The following is a 15,920-nucleotide window of genomic DNA, read 5'->3' on the forward strand; positions in this document are numbered from 1 at the left end:
GTCCCCCCAGTCCCCCTTTCTTCTTCCTCTCTCCCTCCTTCCTGCCCTCCCAGTCCCTTTTCCTCTCTCCATTATCTCCTGGTGCCTCCTCAGGCTCCTTTCTCTCCCTCTTTTCTGTCCTCCCAGCACCCTCTTTCTTCCTTCCTTCCTTCCTGCTCTTCAGGTTCTCCTGTCTTCCCCCATTCCCCCCCTTCTGCTCCCCCCCCCATTTCTCTCTCCATCCCCCTCGTCTTCTCTCTCTCTCTCTGCAGCTTCTCCTGCCCTCCCCTTCTCTCCTGTCCCAACAAGTTGTGCCTGGCATCTGTAGCCCTGATGTCACCCACCTTAGGCTCTGGGAGGGGCAAGCATAGATGCCAACATTTCAAAACAATTGGGGGGGGGGGACAAACACAATACAAATGACCCCTCCATGGACACAGCGAAGGTGCTTGTTCAATATTGTGGGTGTTGAGCACCCACAGAGCAGACTCCTAAAGGGGGGGGGGGGGTTGCTGAGCGTAGCAGACCCTACAATGCCCCTTCCTGGACTGGGACCAGTAACCTCTTTCTCCTTTTCTTTCTATACATAGCTTTTATAATGTTCCAGCATCCCTCCTCACCCCCCCCCCCTCCACCTCTTCCCCTGCTGCTAATTACCCTCAGACAGAAAAGTAATAGGTTTCTTTGTTTTTTTTTTTCTTTCCTTTCAGCCTTGTGGCCCCTCCCTGAACCGGCCCCTTCCCAGCCCATTCCTGCAACCTCTCTCCCTGTTGGCAGACTCGCTGCCTGGAGCAGAAGCCATCGGAAGCTGAGAGTTTTACTCTGGGTACGGCTGAAGTAAACTCAGACCTGGAGAGGCAGGGGAGGACCCCCCTCCCCCAACTTCATCCCACTCAATGAAGCCCACTGTACTGCCATTATGGATTAAACATGTGCCACCCACGGTGTCTCCTCCTTGACAGCAGTGCCCGGGACCTGGTATGCTGAATCCACAGGGCTGGTGAGTTACTTTACCTTTTCTCATTGTAAAACCAATCAAATTCTGTTTATAAGCAATGGAGGCCAGGGTTTGAAAGACCCCTGAAGCAGGGAAGCGTGAGTCCAGCTGCCAGAACCCTCATTTGAAGAGGTGGAAGGGATAATTTGGGCCAGATTCTAGGGGCCTGTAGGGACCAGGAATGGGGCTCTTGCGTGTACCGGGAGCAATTTCGATTGAGTCTCAGTTGAGTCAGCTCTGATTCCCCAGGACACAAAACTGCTTCTTAACAAAATAAAGGACAACAGGAAGGTTCCTGAGTTTTTGGAAATTGAGTGGTACAGGGGTGGGATGGAGGGGGTGGGGTGGGGGGTATGGGCAGTTTACAAGCTGTATGGTTCATGCATAGTATCTTATTGTTTGTAAGTTGGCAATATTGTGTATGTTGTGTTGCTTAACTTTGAGTTATCAATAAAATTACTTTAAACCAAAATAAATAAATAAATAAAGGACACAATGTTGATGGGGAGGGAGGTGTGGTTTCAGTGCAAAGTGAGAGGCTGGTTGCTTTTTTTGGGAGGGGAGAAAGGGGGGGGTGTCCTCGTTTTAGTGAGTAGGGAGGCCGTTTTTATGTGGTGAGGGATCCTATGTTAACTTTTGACTGTGCCAGGGACTCTGGGATGCCTGGGTGGCAACTGGGCTCCAGAGCTCCCTTGATCCCAGGTGCTGGTAAAGCTGGGCCCCGGGCACCCTGCCCCTGTCAGCATGGAACCTGCTTAAGGTGGGTCTGGCTTTTTCAGGTGGCACAAAGTATCAGAATTTCTATTGCTCTTTGAGAATAAATAAATTAACTATTTTTGGTGACCAGATTATATCATTTTTGGAGCATTGCTCCACTGATTACACTTTCCCTCTTGTTTGGTGCCATCACACGTGGCCTTTCTCCTCATCTGGATGCCATCAGGGAGCCATCATGAATGGCCTATTTCATCACTCCTTCCCCTTCCCATTCAGCAGGGAGCCACATGAGCTCTCTCCTGACTTCACGTCCGGTTCTTATGCGGGGGGGGGGGGGGGGGCATTGTGCACTGCCTCTTCAGATGTTTGTACTTTACCTGTATCCTGATCACAGCTGCTAAGTTTCCCAGTTCCAGGTGGGAGTCTTTTTGGCAAGTTCTGGTTTTGCACTCGCATCGCAAAGCATTGTGGTACATACAGTCCCTGATTCTACCCATTGAAATCAGCACCGCAGGTCCCATAATGCACCACAGTACGGTAGTCAGAACTCAAGAACTAGCGCCAAATGTTCCTCCTGGAACTGGGAAACTTGCAGCCCAGCAGTGTGACTCCTAATGAGCTCTCATGAAGGTCTGTTCTGCTATCTTTACTGTATTCATGCTTTACCTGTATCAGGGTGACATCCGCTTGGAGCTCTGAAGTAGATCCACTCTTCAGCTGTCCATGCTGTTTTCATGGTGTATGTGTTATCAGTGTGACACTTGCATAGGGCTCTGCTAAAGATTCAGTCAACTATTTAGTTGTTTGTGCTGTATTCCTGCTTTATGTGTATGTGTTTGACACTTGCATGGAGCTCTGAAGAAGATCCACTCCAGCTGTCTGTGCTGTTTTCATGGTGTGTGTGTGTGTTAGTGTGATACTTGCATAGGGCTCTGATAAAGATTTAGTCAACTCTTTAGTTGTTTGTGCTGTATTCCTGCTTTATGTGTATATGTGTGACACTTGCTTGGAGCTCTGAAGTAGATCCACTCCAGCTGTTTGTGCTGTTTTCATGGTGTATGTGTTATCAGTGTGACACTTGCATAGGGCTCTGATAGTCATTCAACTATTTAGTTGTTTGTGCTATCAATAGAAATCAAACAAAATGAAACATGGAAAAGAAAATAAGATGATACCTTTTTTATTGGACATAACTTAATACATTTCTTGATTGTTGTTTGTGCTGTATTTGTGATTTATGTGTATATGTGTGACACTTGATTACATAAGTACATAGGTAGTGCCATACTGTTAAAGACCAAAGGTCCATCTAGCCCAGCATCCTGTCACCGACAGTGGCCAATCCAGGTCAAGGGCACCTGGCACGCTCCCCAAACGTAAAAACATTCCAGACAAGTTATACCTAAAAATGCTGAATTTTTCCAAGTCCATTTAATAGCGGTCTATGGACTTGTCCTTTAGGAATCTATCTAACCCCTTTTTAAACTCCGTCAAGCTAACCGCCCGTACCACGTTCTCCGGCAACGAATTCCAGAGTCTAATTACACGTTGGGTGAAGAAAAATTTTCTCCGATTCGTTTTAAATTTACCACACTGTAGCTTCAACTCATGCCCTCTAGTCCTAGTATTTTTGGATAGCGTGAACAGTCGCTTCACATCCACCCGATCCATTCCACTCATTATTTTATACACTTGGAGCTCTGAAGTAGATCCACTCTTCAGCTGTCTGTGCTGAATTCATGCTTTACATTTAGCAGTGTGACACCTATATGGTGCTCTGGTGCAGTTTGGTCTGATGACGATCAGCTCAGCAGTATCGTTTCTGATTTTAATCCTGTCAGAGTAGCACAGGCAGGGGGAGTTTTCACTACTTTTAAAGAAGCACATATATCTTCTTTTGCATGAAATAAAACCCCTGGGGGAGCAGAAGGGTCACTCGCACTTCTGTGTTGGCTGCATCCAGTCCTGGGAACATTTTTTGTACTTTTTTTTTTTTTTTGGCTTTAGTAATGATGCTTTAAGATGGCGTCTCGACCTGGCTTAACCTGCAGCAGGGACAGAAACCTGTAATCCTCCTGCAGAAGAGTGAAGGGTGGAGATACCTCCTTTGTTGTCATAGAAAAGAGGAAGACGGATTTTCTTGGACAGGATCCCAGATGCTGACGTAAGTACAGAGAGAAAGGTAAAACTAACCTCTCCTGCCATGATAAGTACAGTTTGCCTATGTGTCCCACTTATTCTGTGAAACCTCCGATCATCTCCCTCCTCACCCTCCGTATCTGTGCCACATGCCTGGATTCTCCCACAGGCCTAGTCGCTGCCTACCTGGCTGGTGTCGATTTTAGGCCCCTCTCTTTCCTCCTGTCCTCTCTTCTCAATTCACTTTACCTACCTATACCTCACATTATCTTCCTTTGGATACTGGCATGCACCAAATCTGCTCAGACCAAGCACCCCAGAGGTGGCTGCATGCCAAGCTTATTTTTGGCACGTATCACAGTATAAATCGAATTTGACATCTTGCTTCAACCAGAGGCATTTGATAGTATCCAGCTTCTAGTAAGTTCTGTGGAACAGACACTGTCTCTTATGTGTACTGTTTACATATGTTTAGTAGCACTATAGAAATCTTAATCAGTATTAGCAGTAATGATCTGGCACAGGACATGAATTATGAGAGGAAAATCTATATTTTTGCAGCCTTCTGCCATCACGAGCACAGGACGAGGCAGCAGGAGTTTTAATGCCAGCCCTTGGAATGTGAAAATCAGTGGTTGTTCGTTACGCCAATTTATGGTGAGACGCTATTGCTTTCTGTGTTAATCCTCGACACAAAACCTTTTATATAAACTGTCAAGTCCTGGCGGGAACATGGTGATGATGTGCTGCCTTGTCCAAAATATGACTCAGGAAATTTAAGTACTTTTTTCACTTTTGTCATGGAAAATTTCTCTAGCGATTAAGGCATTAATTGTGAAAGAGCAAGTGCCACCTGTCATCCAGATCCGTCCTGCTCCTTAGACCCCCTCCTGTCTGCCTCCTGCCATCCTTTCACTGGTACCTTTTGGTATCAGACTTCAGAATTAAGGCCTTTTTAATTTATCTAAACTTGTATGGGCCTGCGGAGGGCTGGGGTATGATGGGAAGAACATGGTTGAGTTTCATCTCGCTGTGCCACTGGTTTAAAATAATGCTGGTTTAATGTGCTTGATTACTGCCGAACGGAACAGGACCTGTAATCTCAGGATGTGTTCTGTGCAGCACTTTGATAAGGGGAGGAGTGGTAGATTTGGCCCATCTGGACTCCAGTACAGCTGTTGGACTAATGAAAACAAAATAGCCAGTATGGGGCTGACAGAACCAGTTAAGTAACAGAACACAGAGTGTAGCGGTCAGTGGGAGTCCTTGCAGATGAAGGGACAGTGGTCACTGGGGTACCCCAGGGCTCAATAGGAGACCTGGCACTTTTCTGCTTCACAGAGAGACTTGAAGTAAAATGTGCTTATTTGTAGATGATACAGAAATCCTGCAGCAGGAGAGGTGTAAGAAATAGTTTTTTGTTCTCCCTCTCATGGACTATGTTCTTTAAATCTGCTGTTATAGAGAGGGGTTTTTGGTCAAGACTGCTTAAATCTATTGATCCTCTCTCTCTTCCATCACTTCATGCTAGATCTCCCCCTGATTTTTCTGGTCTATTGTTTAGAGGGTCAAGTGGCTACGTGGAATGAATCTTTACAAGTCTCAGGACGATATGGCCCCGGTTCCATAGCGGATTAAAATTATTCCAGCAACAGGCGAGAAAGGCCGGACATTACTGGTACAAACATGAGACATCAGAAGGTCTATGAGCTTCTAGGAACATCCAGCAATATTATACGTATCAGATCCGAGCGGCGAAAAAGATCTATAGTTCTGAACAAATACAACAGGCTGCAAATTCGACATAGGAACTTTTATCAGTTTTCAATGAACTGACTACGACGCCATCTCAAATACTTGTTTCTGATTGGTTGTCATCAGCCACCCTGGCTAGATATTTTTCTTCTAACATTGAGGTGCTTTATGTTTATCCCCTGTGGGATAAACTTAAAGGAATTTGTGGAATAAACATAAAGGAATTCTGTTCAGAAGGAATAGATCCTCAGAAGCTTAGCGGAGATTGGGTGGCAGCATCGGTGGTTGGGAGGCGGGACAAGTACTGGGCAGACTTCTACGGTCTATGCCCCGAAAATGGCAAGGATAAGTCAAGATCAGGTATACATATAAAGTAGCACATATGAGTTTATTTTGTTGGGCAGGCTGGATGGACCGTACAGGTCTTTCTCTGCCGTCATCTACTATGTTACTTTGTATATTTCCATCTCTGAGGGATATTAGGCAACCATCTCCGAATTCTCAGGCTTTATCTGCCTCATGGGTAAATTTTAATATTCTATCTTTAGAGTCTGTGTCTAAATTAGTCTCACATTTACACAGTACTTTTGTCCCCTGGATCCAATTCCATCTAACTGGTTGAAATTACCTTCTTTGGGGCCGATACCATATATTCACTCAGGGCTGCTTTTACTAAGCGGCGGGAAGCCCAACGCGGGCTTACTGCTCACTATACAGTATGTACCGCCGGGCTACCGCAGCTGCCCGGCGGTACTTCCCACCCCTAGCGTGCCGTCATTTCTGGCGCTACCAAAATGTATTTATTTTTGTAGCGCCGGAGTGTACCTGGCAGTAATCGGGCAGTGCCGTGCACTGTCCGGAAAGACAGGAGCCCTTACCCCGCCATCTCAATGGGTGGTGGTAAGGCTTCCCCCCCATTCCCCGAAATGGCTGTGTGGCAAGTGCTTTACTTGCCACGGGGCCACTTCCTGCGGGAAGTCGAGTCTTCCCTTTTACCAGCTGCGGTAAAAGGGGGCCTTGGCGTGAGTGTAAAACACGCGCCGATGTCAGCACTGGCCCCTCCCCTTTGCCACAGCTTGGTAAAAGGGGCTGTCAATGCTTTATAATAATCTCTCTACTAGCGAGGTGCCATCTTTGCTTTTGACGAAACCTAAACTAGGTCCCCTACAGCCTATGACCTGTCGTCCAGTATCTAACCTACCTTTTCTGTCTAAAAATCATTGAAACAATTGTTTTTCAACAACTTCAAACTTTTCCAGAATCTACTAACGCCTTACATCCTCGTCAATCGGGATTCTAGGAGTTACATTTGATCGAAACCTTACACTAGAAAACCATGCGAAAAATACAACAAAGAAAATGTTTCATTCAATGTGGAAACTCAAAAGAATTAAAACCTTTCTTCCCAAGAGAAACATTGTGCAGACTGGTACAATCATTGGTACTATGCCAACTAGACTACTGCAATGCTATCTATGCCGGTTGCAAAGAACAAATTATTTAAAAACTTCAAACTGCACAAAACACGGCAGCCAGACTCATATTTGCCAAAATGAAATATGAAAACATCAGTCCCTTAAGAGAAAAACTACATTGGCTTCCATTAAGAGAACGCATTGCATTCAAGGTCTGCACCCTGGTTCACAAGATCATACACGGTGAAGCGCCGGGATATATGTCAGGCCTCATAGACCTACCAACCAGGAACTCTACTAACTCATCACGTGCGTTCCTGAATCTCCACTATCCCAGGGACTAAAATATAAATTAACATATGCATCCAAGTTCTCCTATATAGGCACACAAATCTGGAATGAATGACCAAAATCCATAAAAACAACCCTCGACACAATTTCCGTAAATTATTGAAAACCAATTTATTCAAGAAAGCATACTACAATAACTCATCCTAATTACCAGTTAACAAGATGTACACTGGACCTACACAAAACATAATTCTTTATTTCCTAATTGTTCATACTATTTTTATCATGATTTGAAGTTTAATATTCCTGATTGTTCAAGCTAATTTATCACCAATGAAGTTTAATCTAATACCTTTCATTTATTATTATTTGATGAACTTTCCTTACCTGAATACCTAATCAATTCTGTCTCCTCTATCTTAACTATGTATTTATCTTTTCCGGAACTGGTAATCACCATTACGGAACTATGTAAGCCACATTGAGCCTGCAAATAAGTGGGAAAATGTGGGATACAAATGTTATAAATAAATAAATTTTTAAGTACTGAGGCTGTAGCTATAGTATTATTGAGTAAACTCCGCAGTAATCTAGAGGCAGGTACAGTTGCTCTAGTAGCCTCATTAGATCTTTCGGCCACCTTTGTCTTGATTAATCATAAACTTCTTCATCGATTTGTCTTCCTTAGGAATTGCAGAAATAGTTCACAGTTGGTTTACTTCATTTCTTTCACAGCAATTCTTTCAGGTTATTCAATTAGTTTCTCTTTCAGATTCTTTTCCATTGACTTGTGGTTGTGCCTCAAGGCTCCATTACTTTTAATCTTTTTGTCAGTCCGCTGGCCTCACTGATTCAGTCTTTAGGGATTAGTGCTTATTCTTATGCTGATGATTTCTTAATTATGTATTATACTAGCCCATTGAACATGGATCACGATCCTCTCCAACATTGTTTGAATTTGGTGGCACAATGGCTACTTGAACATGGTCTTGTTTTAAATCCTGACACGTTGGATCACAGGATCTGCGTCTCCTCCCTCAGGTAACCTTACTTTGTTCAATAGGTTGATTGTTCCAGTTTCGTCTTTTAGATATCTTGGTATTATTATTGATTCTGCGTTGTCGTTGTCCACCCAGATCTTTCTTTGAAAACTAAGGTCAATTAAATCCCTACTTGACTTTGACTGTCTTGGTAGTCTTATGTTTGTTTTTGTGCGCTCTAGATATGATCATTGTGATATCGCGTATGCTGGTATTTCCACATCAAATCTGAAAAGACTTAGACTTTACAGAGTACAACGGTGCGACTTATCGGTAAGGCAGATCGTTTTGATCATGGTTCACCTTTTTTATGCCGTTTGCATTGGCTCATGAGTAGTGAAGCAAAAGAGTGAGTCGAATCCAGGGAGGATATCAAAATGTAAAAGTCTTTATTGTAAAAGGCGTAAAACTGATCCAACACGGCCATGTTTCGGCACAAAGGCCTGCCCCAGGGGTCCACTAAGTCTTATGTTTTGTGATGATAAAACTTGACTTTGAAGGAATATTAAGATGCTGACCGCTAAAATGCTGAGTATTCTCAAGAAGTAAAATCACTCTAATGCAAACAGCGTCTTGTTGGCGAAGCCAATGACATAGTAAATGCAAAAAAGGTTCCCCATTGAGCTTTATACTGGATGTCCTCAGTCATCTTTAAAACGTTCACAAATTTTGCAGAAATACAGCTGCAAGATTGTTCTGTGGAAGGCATAAGTTCGATCGTGTCATGCCTTTACTGTGGCTTCCTAAAGCACGATATCAAGTTAAGCTTTGTACAACTTCTCCACACATTATTCTGTGGTCTTGTTCCAGATTATCTGATGGAGTTATTTACTGTGGGAACAACAGTTCGGCCTCTTAGATTTAAGGAACATTGTTTGCTCCAGTTTTATCTATTGTTCAGTGCAATGTTGGAACTCCCTTCCTTTGCTGTTGACATTGGTTGAATCTTACCTACACTTTTGTGAATTGTTAAAGGTTATTTGTTTTCCATTTTTATTTTAAGTAATTTTGTGCTTATGGTATTGAGAGAGTTCTGATCGGTCCGTGTATATTAATTGTATTTCTTTCCTCGTGATGGCTTAGTTTTTTTAAATTTAACTTGTAATCCACATTGATCCGCAGTTGGTATATAGCGGAATATAAATTTGGTTGTATTGTACAGTATTTTGTTAAACTTAAGGTTCTTATAGTGATCTATAACATACTGGGACCAGCCTATCTGTTGTCTTTCATAATGCCATATTCTCTCACACGCACCCTGCGATCTCTTAAAGATAATAGGTTTGTCATTCCTAGTCCTACGAAGGCCCGATGGGAATCTATAAGGTCACGTGCTTTCTTTTTTCGTGCACCTGCATTGTGGAATTCCCTTCTTATCTTTCTTTTTGTAAAGCTTGGAAAATCTACTTTTTTGAAATTGCTTTTGGGATTTGAGGATAGTTTGCTGTTGCTGTGGTGGCAGATTGCTTTTTAAGTTTGGATGATTTCTTTTTATGCTCTGTATGAGTGATATGTAAGGTTTAAAGCCCTGTAGTTTGGGGATGTATGTTCTGTGTGATTCTCCTTTCCTGTTTTATTAATGGTGTTCCTTTGAATATTTGTAAATGTAAACCGGCTAGATTTGCTTGCGAGGTAGGTGGTATATGAAATTAATAAACGATAAATCAAAGACCACCTGAAAAAATCTGGTCATGCAGTTAGCGGTCTGGTGCTTCAGTTCAATAAGGCACAGAATCCTACAGCTTAGGATGACAAGAACTGGCAGCTACCAAAGCAGAAGGAGACCTAGGAGTAATCATCTCAGTTGAGCTAAAGGTAGTAAATTTAAAACGAATCATAGAATATGTTTCTGGAATTAAACTCTGGAATTCGTTGCCAGAGATTGTGGCAAAGGCAGTTAGCTTAGCGGGGTTTAAAATATCCCATACCAATTTTGTGGCGTTTCTTTGCTACAAAATGAGGGGAATGAGGAGAAATGACAGAAATATTGAAATAAAACGGACAAAGAGTCGCACTATGTTTTAAGTTACCAACAAACCTAGCAGATGTGAGCTGCAGGTCAGAGCCAGTCATCTGCACTGGAAAAAGATTTTGTACCCAAGTGCCTTTTATCAGCCGAGTCCACCTTCCTGAAACAGAGACTGTTTACTCTCCTGGAAGGTACTAGGTACCAGCTCTGTGCCGTCCCTGTTTCTTCCATACTTGTACAAACAGACCGGGAGAGCGTTCAGATAAAGCAATCTTTGTTCAGCAGTCCAGTGGCTTGCAAACTGGACTGATATAAATGCCAGGGAGTGTAAGTTGGGAGCTTACAGAGACATTCAGAGGGAGTGGGCACATCTCTGAAGAACCAGCCTGGGATTCCCCCATCTGCAGCAACCCACTTGCTTTGGGAATGTGGATCTTCTGGCCAGTGGCGTTCCTAGGGCAGCTGACACCCGGGGCGGATCGCCGATGCCCCCCCCCCCCCGGCAAAACGACACCTCCCCCTGGTGAAATGACACCCCCTCTCCCCCAGGTGCATTTTTACCTGCTGGGGGGAGGGGTGCCGCGCGCCTGTCGGCTTCGCTCGTTCCACGCTCCCTCTGCCCCGGAACAGGAAGTAACCTGTTCCGGGGCAGAGGGAGCATGGAACGAGCAGAGCCAACAGGCGCGTGGCACCCCCCCAGCGGCGTGCACCGGGGCAGACCGCACCCACCGCCCCCCCACTAGGAACGCCACTGATTCTGGCTGAATTTTCTGCCGAAACAGCTGTGTAAAATAAATGAAGTCTTTTTCTGTACTCCAGGGGAAGGGATGAGTAGTGGTATCTCATAAGTATGTAAGTATTGCCACTCTGGGACAGACCAAAGATCCATCAAGCCCAGCATCCTGTTTCCAACAGTGGCCAATCCAGGTCACAAGTACCTGGCAAGATCCCCAAACAGTACAAAACATTTTATGCTGCTTATCCCAGAAATAAGAAGTGGATTTTCCCCGTCCATTTTAATAATGATCTATGGACTTTTCCTTTAGGAAGCCATCCAAACCTTTTTTAAACCCTGCTAAGCTAACCACCTTTACCACATTCTCTGGCAACGAATTCCAGAGTTTAATTACACGTTGAGTGAAGAAAAGGTTTCTCTGATTCGTTTTAAATTTACTACTTTGTAGCTTCATCACATGCCCCCTAGTCCTAGTATTTTTGGAAAGAGTAAACAGATGTTTCACATCTACTTTTTGCACTCCACTTATTATTTTATTTATTTATTTATTTGTTTATTTATTGCATTTGTATCCCACATTTTCCCACCTCTTTGCAGGCTCAATGTGGCTTACAATACATCATGAAAAGTGGAATGTATATAAGAGAATATATATTTAGTATTACATAAGGATATTGGGTAGCATGATAGTGATGAATTATGATAGTAATGTAGCAAGCAAAATTATAAGATAGTTCTGGATATATGTGTAAGAGTTCACATTTGTTGATCTTTGTGGTATGCCTTGTTGAAAAGATGGGTCTTCAGTAGTTTGTGGAAGATAGTTAATTCATAGATCGTTTTCAGGCTGCGCGGCAGTGCGTTCCAGAATTGTGTGCTCACGTAGGAAAAGGTTGATGCATGCGTTAGTTTGTATTTTAGACCTTTAAAGTTGGGGAAGTGAAGATTGAGGAATGTGCGGGATGATTTTTTAGCATTCCTGGGTGGTAGGTCTATCAGGTCTGACATGTAGGCTGGGGCATCTCCGTGAATGATTTTGTGAACCAAGGTACATATTTTGAACGTGATGCGTTCTTTACGTGGGAGCCAGTGTAGCTTTTCTCGTAGGGGTTTCACACTTTCATATTTTGTTTTTCCGAATATGAGTCTAGCTGCGCTGTTCTGAGCTGTTTGAAGTTTCTTAATTATTTGTTCTTTGCATCCAGCGTATAGTGCGTTGCAGTAGTCTAGATGACTGAGTACCATTGATTGTACCAAGTTGCGGAAGAAGGACCTTGGGAAGAAAGGTCTTACTCTTTTTAGTTTCCACATTGAGTGGAACATCTTCTTCGTTGTGTTTTTCACGTGACTCTCAAGAGTTAGATGTCGATCAATGGTAACGCCAAGAATTTTTAGGGTATTCGAAATTGGAAGGTTCAATTTTGGTGTGTTGATGGTGGTAAATTTGTTCATGTTATGTTGAGAGGTGAGGATTAGGCATTGGGTTTTTTCTGCATTGCGTTTCAGTTGGAAAGCATCCGCCCATGAGTGCATGATATGTAGACTTTGGTTGATGTCATTGGAAATTTCCTTTAAATCTTGTTTAAATGGGATGTAGATCGTTATGTCATCTGCGTATATGTATGGGTTGAGGTTTTGATTTGATAGTAGTTTGGCCAAGGGTATCATCATTAGGTTGAATAAGGTTGGTGAGAGGGGGGATCCCTGTGGAACTCCGCATTCAGGTATCCATGTGGCTGATGTAGTCGAATTAGATGTCACTTGGTATGATCGTGTGGTTAGGAACCCCTTAAACCAGTTGAGAACGTTGCCTCCAATTCCGAAGTACTCGAGGATATATAGTAGTATGCCGTGATCAACCATGTCAAAGGCACTAGACATGTCGAATTGCAGAAGTAGTATATTCTTGCCAGTTGCAATCATTTGTTTGAACTTATTCATGAGAGTAACTAGTACTGTCTCGGTGCTATGGTTAGACCGAAATCCTGACTGGGAGTCGTGTAATATTGAGAATTTGTTTAAGTAGTTAGTGAGTTGTTTGGTCACCATCCCTTCCGTTAGTTTGGCATCCTGTGATTCCAAATTTTATTTTATCAGTGCCTAAAGTTTCCTCGGCTTAGCTGTTCCCAGCATTATAAATCTGAATAAATTGGGGGGGAGGGGGAATTGAGAAGCTGCTCAGCTAATTAACACCAGAGTAATCCAACCACCATCACGCCAGTACATACGAAGCATGAATACAGCACGGACAGCTGATGCTCATCAGAGCTCCATGCAAGTGTCACACTGATAAATGTAAAGAATGACTACAGCAATGAACAGCACGGACATCAGAGTCCTGTGAAGGTGTCACATTGATACAAGTAAAGTGTGAATGAATCCAGCACAAATAGCTGAAGAGAACTTGGCAAAAGAACATTTGAAAAGCCTTGGTGGGGAGATCTCCATAAAAGGGACATATTTTTATTTCACATAAAAGTGTAACATCATGATAAAAATATTTCAGAGTAAAATTATAGGACACCTAGGGATAAGACTGACAAAGGAAGGAATTTCATTGAGAAACAGACTGCTGGAGATTTCAGACATCTGCTTTCAGTGAGCGTTGAAACGCTGCCTGGACTGTTTTTAGGTTTCAGCTATCCCTGAGTCACTTTTTCCGCTGATTTGGTTTCCGCTACTGGATGTGTGTGGAGGAGAAATTGGGAGCTGAGAAACCACAGGCCAGCCTGTCGGCAGTGTCTCCACCTGGCCCCCCCCCCCCCCCCCCCACAATGCCCTGCACTGCACACCAGTAATTTCCTCAAGTCAGTGGGGTGGCAGGTCAAACCAATAATGGTTTTACTCTCATTGCGATTCTGGACATCTGGTTTCTGCTTCATTTTTAGGGAATGAAGCCTCAAGTCCCACAGATACAGGTGGTGGTGGAAGGGGGGTGGGGATGGAGGGATGACTAGCGAGCCTGTCCCTTGTGCCCTAGAACTAGCTGGTAATTCTGGGTGGAGTTGAATTGGTGCACCCACACCGCAGAGGTTAAACCAGCTCCATGGTGGAAAAGCTTCTCGCCTCCCCCCCAGGGACTGTAACACTGAAGCATAAATATTGCACTCGGTCTATTATTGGCAGTAAACACTGTTATGGTGAGCTGTCAGTGTGCACAGACCTAGATAAGAAGAAGGGATATGATATTCCTTGCAAGTAGAGCTTCCAGACTAAGCTGGAGCACAAGAAGTTTTTGTGGCCTGCTGAAGGATCACATTGAGAGTGTTGGTGGCAGAACTGGGATTAGAACTTGGATCTGCTCTGAGTCTTGATAGTCAGGATTTCAGTGGTGTTCTCTGACTTGGGATGTGGTCTGACCAAACCTGACCTTCGAGAAAGCTTGGTTTTAGTCATTCTTAGCCCCTTCTGAACGCAAAGTCACTAACCAGGAGATGAAAAAGAGTCTTCAGTTGAGGTGGCAGCAGGAATGTCACACTGTTGTTGTTTCACGACATCCATCGAATCCTGCCACTGTGCCTCCTGCTGGCACGTAGCCCAGGAATCCCAGACCACTTCCATCTTTGGACAGAGGCAGTAAGAAGATGAAGGGCAAAAACACTGAGTTTGCTTTATAATATATTGATCTGTTATTTTCTGTCTACAGATGCTGCCCTTGGGCCTCTGCAGACGGGAGACAGGGCCTGGATCCAGGAGGCTGGCTCTTAGCTCCTGTGTTTTGATGGTGGCTTCTGCTCCCAGATGCAAAGGGCAGAGGCTTTGGTTTTCGGACACGACTATATCAAAGGCAGAGGACAGGCTGGCATGAGGCTGAGAGATGAACTGAGAACCTTGAGGTGATGGACAGGGTTGAAAACTGGTTCACAGATAGACGACAGATGGGGGGGGGGGGGTGATAACTAGGAGCTCCAAGGGGGGGGAGGGTATCAGTGGAGTGCCTTCGGGAGTGGTCCTGGAGCTGGGGAGAGATATGATAGAGGTCTATAAAATAATGAGTGGAGTGGAACGGGTAGACATGAAGCGTCTGTTTACGCTTTCCAAAAATACTAGGACTAGGGGGCATGCTATGAAGCTACAAAGTAGTAACTTTAAAACGAATTGGAGAAATGTTTTCTTCACTCAACATGTAATTAAACTCTGGAATTCGTTGCCAGAAAATGTGGTAAAGGCGGTTAGCTTAGCAGAGTTTAAAAAAGGTTTGGACGGCTTCCTAAAGGAAAAGTCCATAGACCATTATTAAATTGGACTTGGGGAAAATCCACTATTTCTGGGATAAGCAGCATAAAATGTTTTGTACTTTTTGGGGGACCTTGCCAGGTATTTGTGACCAGGATTGGCCACTGTTGGAAACAGGATGTTGGGCTTGATGAACCTTTGGTCTGTCCCAGTATGGCAATACTTATGTACTTATGTAATTCTGAGCTCTGCAACAGGGTGGACACCACCGAGGAAGAACCCAGAATGAGAAGTGGTGAACTGCCTGGCACGTAGAATTCATTCTGCATTTGTGGTGCGGAAATCCAGACAACTTACACATGTTGAGGGGGTGAGAGGCTGATGTGTAAGCACCAGTGGTTGTGTCTGACAAGCTCTAGATGCTAGATAAGGTGCTGGCCAGAGGAAGAAGGGTGCTGGGATGCTTGGGAAGAGGTATAACCTGCTGAAAAACAGAGGTGAAGACGTCCCTATACAAGTCATTGAAGACACCTCATGTAGAATATTGTCTCCAGTTCTCGAGGCTGGAGGGTGGAAACAGACCCGAGAAGGGCTGCCGGTACCAAAATGGTTTTAAAATCGGCAACTGAAGCCCTGCAAAATCAAAGAAGGATTTAAATATCTGCTGCCTACAGGAGAGAACAACCAGGGGACATTTAGATATGTC

General features: G+C 44.0%; 1 protein-coding gene across 4 annotated transcripts in view; it reads left to right on the plus strand.

The window, feature by feature from the left end:
- Positions 1 to 751: 751 nt before the first annotated feature.
- LOC115466109 (volume-regulated anion channel subunit LRRC8E-like) overlaps positions 752 to 15,920 on the plus strand; it is a 30,681-nt gene continuing 15,512 nt past the window's right edge. Inside the window, exon 1 of one of the 4 annotated variants that reach the window (XM_030197148.1) lies at positions 752 to 979. The gene's annotated coding sequence lies outside the window, so the exon portion shown is untranslated. Of the gene's footprint in view, positions 980 to 3,755; positions 3,858 to 4,451; positions 4,490 to 14,768; positions 14,875 to 15,920 lie in introns of those variants that run through there. The other 3 variants (XM_030197147.1, XM_030197151.1, XM_030197150.1) reach the window with 3 other exon arrangements.

The sequence above is a fragment of the Microcaecilia unicolor genome, chromosome 3 (genome assembly GCF_901765095.1).
Source record: "Microcaecilia unicolor chromosome 3, aMicUni1.1, whole genome shotgun sequence".
Taxonomy (NCBI): domain Eukaryota; kingdom Metazoa; phylum Chordata; class Amphibia; order Gymnophiona; family Siphonopidae; genus Microcaecilia; species Microcaecilia unicolor.